At 47.7% G+C, this 7,766-nt stretch overlaps 1 long non-coding RNA gene across 1 annotated transcript; it reads right to left on the bottom strand.

Annotated features, from left to right (window-relative positions):
* Nucleotides 1-3,293: 3,293 nt before the first annotated feature.
* LOC140460829 (uncharacterized) lies at nt 3,294-4,588 on the bottom strand. The gene is made up of 2 exons (XR_011954370.1): nt 4,465-4,588; nt 3,294-3,380 (listed from the first exon to the last, which is right to left on the bottom strand). It is a non-coding gene; the product is annotated as an uncharacterized lncRNA (long non-coding RNA).
* Between the last annotated feature and the right edge of the window lie 3,178 nt (nt 4,589-7,766).

Genomic DNA, 7,766 nt, shown 5'->3' with positions numbered 1-7,766 from the left:
TAGCTAACCTTGAAGCACAGGTATGAGGAGATAATGCGTGTGAAACAACATTATTTCCCAGGAAATATCATTGGGTTAACCTGTTTCCATTATGTAATTTTATTACATTTTATTGGAATATTCTGTAATTAAGGCTGTATGGTCTCTTAAGAAACATATGAAAATTGATATTTTATTCCAAGTTAATCTCACAGTTTCTCCAAGGAACACAGAATCTTTTAATATCTGTGTTGCTGGACAAATCTTTGCCCGGCTGTTACAAATTAAAGTGTGAAACCTTGCTGAAACAGACCATAATCCTAGTGTTCATTTGACCGATCTCGGAACTGAGAGACCCCTCCCGGGGGTTGAGCTCTTCAACTCTCACTGTGCTTTTGGTGTGACCCATGATTACAGAGACTTGTGGGAACGGAGAGGATTTTTAACCCCCATGGGGCAGACGAACAGTAATGCTGTTTTGTCCAATCAATCTGGCAGCTATCAAGATGTTCAGCTCATGCTGAGGCAATGGATACAGTCTCCAAAGGAATGAGCAGATGGATGCTGCTGCCAAGCAGGCAGCCTGACACCCCAAACCTCTGGTCCCATTGCGTCCCCAGCAAAACCCCGACAGAGACAATATGGGGATAGAAATGCCAGGCCTGGGTATGGGACTGAAATCACAGGGTGCTCCCCCTGCTGAGCAGCACAAACTATGGCCTCAAATAAGGTACTCCCTCGATACTCAAACCGAAATGTGGGTGACCCCTGATGGACTACTTTGTGTTCCTTCTTTGCTGCTGCCTTTTTCAATTGATTATGTGCAGTATTGTACACACGTGGGCAAGGAGGGAATGGTTAATACTGTATTACAAACCTGGTGTCACCCAGATTTCCAGAAAGCAGATAGGAAAAGAGCTGAAGCATGTTTAATTTGTAAACAAACTAGATGCATGGTTTAAGAGAGATGCCCTAAGGTTGTTAACCACCTCCTTGCCTGGTTGGGCCTTTTTACTTGTCTACAACTTGCTTTTAGAGTCAAAGAGATGTACAGCATAGAAACAGACCCTTTGGTCCAACCCGTCCATGCTGACCAGATATCCCAATCCAATCTAGTCCCAGCTGCCAGCACCCAGCCCCAGTTGCCAGCACCCAGCCCATAACCCTCCAAACCCTTCCTATTCATATACCCATCCAAATGCCTTTTAAATGTTGCAATTGTACCAGCCTCCACCACATCCTCTGGCAGCTCATTCCATACACGTACCATCCTCTGCATAAAAAAGTTGCCCCTTAGGTCTCTTTTATATCTTTCCCCTCTCACCCAAAAGCTATGCCCTCTAGTTCTGGACTCCCTGACCCTAGGGAAAAGACTTAGTCTATTTATCGTTTCCATGCCCCTCCTAATTTTGTAAACTCGATAAGGTCACCCCTCAGCCTCCAATGCTCCAGGGAAAGCAGCCCCAGCCTGTTCAGTATCTCCCTTTAGCTCAGATCCTCCAACCCTGGCAACATTCTTGTAAATCTTTTCTGAACCCTTTCAAGTTTCACAACATCTTTCCGATAGAAAGGAGACCAGAATTGCATGCAACATTCCAACAGTGGCCTACCAATGTCCTGTACAGCCACAACATGACCTCCCAACTCCTGTACTCAATACTCTGACCAATAAAGGAAAGCATACCAAACGCTGCCTTCACTATCCTATCTACCTGCGACTCCACTTTCGAGGAGCTATGAACCTGCACTCCAAGGTCTCTTTGTTCAGCAACACTCCCTAGGACCTTACCCTAATCAGTCCTTGCCTTTCCAAATACATGTACATCCTGTCCCTCAGGACTCCCTCCAACAACTTGCCCACCAATGCCATCAGACTTACTGGACTCCCACCCTTCTTAAACAGTGGAACCATGTTGGCCAAGCTCCAGTCTTCCGGCACCTCACCTGTGACTATTGATGATAATATCTCAGCAAGAGGCCCAGCAATCACTTCTCTAGCTTCCCACGGAGCTCTAGGCTACACCGGATCAGGTCCTGGGGATTTATCCACCTTTATGTTTGAAGACATCCAACACTTCCTCTTCTGTATTTTAGGGTGTAGCTTAGGGTGGATTGGCAGTGCTAACTTACCCATAGTGCCCTGGGATGTGCAAGTTAGGATAGATTAGCCATGGGAAATACAGAGAAAGGGGTTAGGAATGGGTGGGATGCTCTTCAGAGGGCCAGTGTGGAATAGATGGGCTGAATGGCCTGCTTCCACATTGTTGGGATTCTATGACCCTCCCCACAAAGGAGCATTTTATCGGCATCTATCCTGTCAAGCCCCTTTCAGAAATCTATTGGTTTCAATAAGATCACTTCTGGTTCATAGAGGTAGACAGCACAGAAACAGACCCTTCGGTCCAACTCGTCCATGCCAACCAGGATTCCCAAACTAAACTAGTCCCACTTACTTACGTTTGGCCCATAATCCTCTAAACCTTTCTATTCATGTACCCATCCGAATGTCGTTTCAATGTTGTAACTGTCCCCGCATCTACCACTTCCTCAGCAAGTTAATTCCATATGCAAACCACCCTGTACCAAAATGTTTGTCCCTCAGGCTCCTTTTAAATATCTCTCCCCTCACTTTTAAAAAATATACCTCCTAGTTTTGAGCACCTCTACACTAAGGAAGAGCCCTTTGCTATTCACCTTACCTCCACTCTTCATGATTTTATAAATCTCAATGACATCACCACTCAACCTCCTGCACTTCAGTGAAAAGTGTCCCAGTCTCTCCTTATAACTCAAACCCTCCAGTCCTGGCAATGTCCTGGTAAATCTTTATTAAACCCTCTCTAATAGTATTCTTCCTATTACAGGGCCACCAGAACTGTACTCAGTACTCTCCAAGTGGCCTCACCAACATCCTGTTCAACCTCAACATGATGTCCCAACCCCGATACTCAATGGGGTGAACAGTGAAGGCAAGTGTGTTAAACACCTTCTTGACCACCCTGTCTCCCAGTGATGCAGCTATGCACCTGAATCCTCCCATGTCTCTGTTCTCCAACAAGACTCAAGGCCCTACCACTACCTGTATAGGTCCACCCTTCCTTGTTTCAGCAAAATGCAACCCTTTGCTTTTATTCATACTTCTCTCATACATATACACACACATACACCCCCCAACACTCTCACAGGCTTATACTCTTTACCAAGCATGCACACAAACTCACATGCACACACACAAATAACTCTGAATTTGAATTGGCAGAATTATGTTTGCAGACACATTCTACTTTGCTCAAAAAGTGCGGAAACTGCAGGCAGTCAATCCATGTAATATTTTATAAATTCCTACTTTGGAAATAGAACCAGTCTGATCCAAACCAACTTTGTTACATCTTCAGATCCCCCTGCAAAAAGGCAGAGAAAAAGTAGCTGCTTTTTAAACAGCTCAAGGTCAAAGTACATACACTCCACCACCCCCCCCCAAGTTCTTTACTATTGGTTAGCACCCAGTCGTCCCTTTGTAATTGGATCCTTGGTACAGCTGTAACCCAGAGGATGTGTTGCCTCACTCAGCAATTTCAATCCATTCTCTGTCTCCAGTAAGTTTCTCCCCTCTCATTTGCCGAGCGAGGAGGGGTGGGGCAGTGTAGAGTCAACCACACTGCTGTGGACCTGGAGTCATGTGTAGGCCAGACCGGGTAAAGGATGCAACTTGGCCATCACAGTTTCAATTCCCCTCCAGGTGAACTCGCTGGTGCCTCCGCAGGGCGGAGGAGCAGGTGTAAGCCTTCTTGCACTGACAGCAGGTGAACGGCCTCTCCCCTGTGTGGACCCGCCGGTGGGTCAGCAGGGTGGAGACCTGGGTAAAGCACTTCCCGCACTCTGGGCAGCTGAAGGGCCTCTCCCCCCATGTGAACCCGTTGGTGGGTCAGCAGGGCGGAGACCTGGGTAAAGCACTTCCCGCACTCTGGGCAGCTGAAGGGCCTCTCCCCCGTGTGGACCTGCTGATGCCTCAGCAGGTTGGAGGAATTGCTGAAGGCCTTCCCGCACTCGGGGCAGGGGAACGGCCTCTCCCCGTGTGGCTGCGCTGATGAGAGTCCAGGGTAGATGGGAAACAGAAGCTTTTCCCACAGTCATCACACTTCCATCGTTTCTCCAAAAGGTGGGATTCCTCGGGTTTCTCCATGGCCAACGCTTCAGTTACACACAAACACGCATACAGCCCCACCCTGCCGTCAATTCCTCTTTCCAGGCTGTATAACAGTTACATGCTCCACACTCAGTGCGCTGCAACAGTAGGGTCTCTCATCCAGTCCCAGTGACGCTGAAAACGTACTCAAACAGGAACCAAAAAGCTTTGCTCCTTCTCACAGGCTCATAGTTGAAAATTGTTGCGGTCCGAACGCACTGAGTGACTGTCAGACATTGACTCAAAGTGAGGACTGCAGACCCCCCCCCCCCCCCCCCCATCTATCCGTCTCTCCTCACCTTGAGTTTGCAGAGTCTGTTCCCTCCCTGGATTCACTCCAGTTGCTCCAAGTGAACAGATTCCCCCCTCCCTCCCTGGATGAAGAGATCCCCATAGGGAAGGGAGTTACACTCTGAAACTGACAATGGCCACTTCCGCGTTGTGACGTCACCAATGGAGCGAGGAGGGGCCCCCCACATTGCGCCTGCTCCGGACGGCGGCCGTCTGGTCCGCAGTGCGCCTGCGCAGTCTCCAAACCCATCTTCCCTTTGGAGAAGCTTCATAGTGTGGGAGGAGGCCACTCGGCCCAGGGAGTCCACACTGACCCTCCGAAGGGTAACCCACCCACACCCATTCCCCAACCCCTATTGCTCTGCATTTAACCCTTACTAATGCACCTAACCTGCACATCCTATGGCTAGTCCACCCTAACCTAGACAGACGCCAGCCAGACATCCTAAATTAATCCTAAATTCCATTTGCCAGCCTTTGGCCCATATCCCTCTAAACCCTTGCTATTCATATACCCAGATGCCTTTTATATTGTGTCATTATGGCAGGCTCCACCATTTCCTCTGGCAGCACGTTCCATACATCCGCCACCCTCTGCGTGAAAAAGTTTCTGCTCATTTCCCTTTCCCCATTCACCTTAAACCTATGTTCTTCTAGTTCTGGACTCCCCTACCCTGGGGAAAAGACCTTGCCCTGATCCATGCCCCTTCTGTACTTTTATAAGGTCACCCCTCAGCCTCTGATGCTCCAGGGAAAATATCCCTGGCCTATCAGCCTCTCCCTGTACCTCAAAACATTCCAACTCTGCCAACAAGCTTTATAAAAGTTTTCCCACCCCTTTCAAAGTTTCACAACATCTTTCCTATTGCAGGGAGACCAGAACTGAATGCAGGATTCCAAAAGTGGCCTAACCACATGTCCTGCACAGCCGCAACAGGACTTCCCAAATCCTGTACTCAATGCTCTGACCAATAAAGGAAAGCATACCAACGTCTCTTTGTTCTGCAACACTCCCCTTAACTGTGTCAGTCCTGCCTGGATTGCTTGACCAAAATGCAAACCTCACATTTCTCTGAATTAAACTCCACCTGCCACTCTTAGGCCGATCAGCCCATCTGATCAATTCTGATTTATAACTCTTTCCTCTCTTATTCCAGAGAAGCTGAAAATCTCCACCCCACACACTCTCCCTCCATTCTCAGTTTGCTGAACCTAATCCCTGCTGTACCTCATCCTGAAGGGTCTGGTTCATGCTGATTAACAGGCCCACACTCACCAGGGGGGGGGGGGGGGGGGGATCTAATTGAAACATACATAATACTGAACGACCTGGACATTGGGAAGATGCTTCAATTGGTAAGACAGACGAGGAACAGAGGACCTTTTAGGATGGAGAAAAGGAAAAACTTCAGCCGGAGAGTGGTGAATCTATGGAATTCCTTGACACAGGAGGCTGTGGAGGCCAGGTCACTGAGGATATTTAAAACGGAGATAGATAGGTTCTTGAGTATCAAGGGGGATCGAGAGGTATTGGGAGAAAGCAGGTGAATGGGGTTGACAAACTGATCAGCCACAACTGAAATGGTATGAGCAGATCTGATGTGGTGAATGGCCAAAATGTCTGCTCCTGTCTTATGGTCTCTTACTGTCCTGGACATAGTGAGAGAGAGTTGGGAGCAGGAGTAGGTCAGTTGGTCTTTTGAGCCTGCACCAGCTTTGAACAGATCATAACTGGATATTAATCTACCTACATCTCGGTGGATAGGCTGGGATGGTTTCAATGGAACACAGGAGGTTGAGATGCGACATTATAGAGAATTATAAAATCATGAGGGGCATAGATGAGGTGAATGGCAGGTGTCGTTTCAAGATTAGGAGCAAATTTTTAAGGTGAGAGGAGAAAGATTTTAAAAAAGATATGAGGAGCACCTTGTTCCTTTGAAAGTGTGGTTTGTGTGTGGAATGAATGTCCAGAGGAAATGGTGGATGCAGGTGCAGTAACAACGTTTAAAAGATGTTTGGATAAGTACATGAATAGGAAAGGTTCAGGGGGATATGGGCCAAACACAGGCAGGTGGGACTAGTTTAGATTGTGAATATAGTCAGCATGGACTAGTTGGGCTGAAGGGTCTGTTTCTGTGCTGTCCGACTCTGTAACTGTTCTATACTGGTCTTGAAACCATTTTCTTGCCCTCCCCCAGAAACATCCACCTCTTTGTTGTTCAAAAATCAGATGAGTTCAGCCTTGAATATATTCAATGACACCCCCCCACCCCCCCGAACTGCAGGAAGGCATCCCCACTTCTGAACTCAATTCCTCTTGCTAATGATAACACTTACCTTGCTGATTGCTTACTGCACCTGTCTGACAACAGGCAGTGACTGGTGTAGGAGGACGCTGAGGCCCCTTTGTACATCCACACGGTATTCCTGATGAAGGGCCCAAAACGTCGACTCTCCTGCTCCTTGGAAGCTGCGTGACTTGCTGTGCTTTTCCAGTGCCACACTTTTTGACTCTGATCTTCAACACCTGCAGTCCTCACTTTCCCCCCCCATCCCAATATATCACCATTTAAACAATGCACTTCCTTTCTGCTGTTTTTTTCCCCCACAGCAAAGGCTATAACTTCACACCGTGGGACTGTTTTTGCCAATTGAGACACAGACCTGGATCAACATTTCCTGAGTCTGCTCCTCCCTGGATTCACTGCCTTTACACATTCAGTTGGTGCGAGTCAAGAATTGAAGCCCACAATGAAATAAAGAAATGGAAAAGAGGGTGAGAAAAGAGAGTCCCGTACTCACAATGTTAAACAGAGGAAGGAAGTTGCAGTCTGGAGTGAAGCTCAATCTTCATTCAGAGACAGAGGTGCAGCAGCATCAGAAGCTCAAAGGACAACTTCCGCATTCAGACAATAGTGGACGTTCTCATTGGCAGGAGGACTACCCTACTTCCGGTCCTCGAAGGCTTCCGCCGTTCTTGCTGACACCGAGGAGCATGCGCTGTACACTCTGTGGCAATGCTGCAATTACTGACAAATTTAAGTGTCCAAATGCCAATAGGAGAAAAAGAGACGGTAGAGCCAATATTTATTTTTCCCCGTGACTCGACCTGACCAAACATGCTCCTCACTATTTTTGCCAGTCACTTTGCCTACACCCCTGATGATTTCACAAATCTCAATAAGGTCACCCCTCAACCTCCTCCACTCCAGTGAATGAAGTCTCAGCCTCTCCTTATAACTCAAACACTTCAGACCTGGCAACATCCTGGTAAATCTTTACCGAATCTTCTCTAATCGTAATCTTC

Source organism: Chiloscyllium punctatum, chromosome 36 (genome assembly GCF_047496795.1).
Source record: "Chiloscyllium punctatum isolate Juve2018m chromosome 36, sChiPun1.3, whole genome shotgun sequence".
Lineage (NCBI taxonomy): Eukaryota > Metazoa > Chordata > Chondrichthyes > Orectolobiformes > Hemiscylliidae > Chiloscyllium > Chiloscyllium punctatum.
Note: the sequence above shows the minus strand (reverse complement) of the source record. Positions and strands in the feature narration are given on the sequence as shown.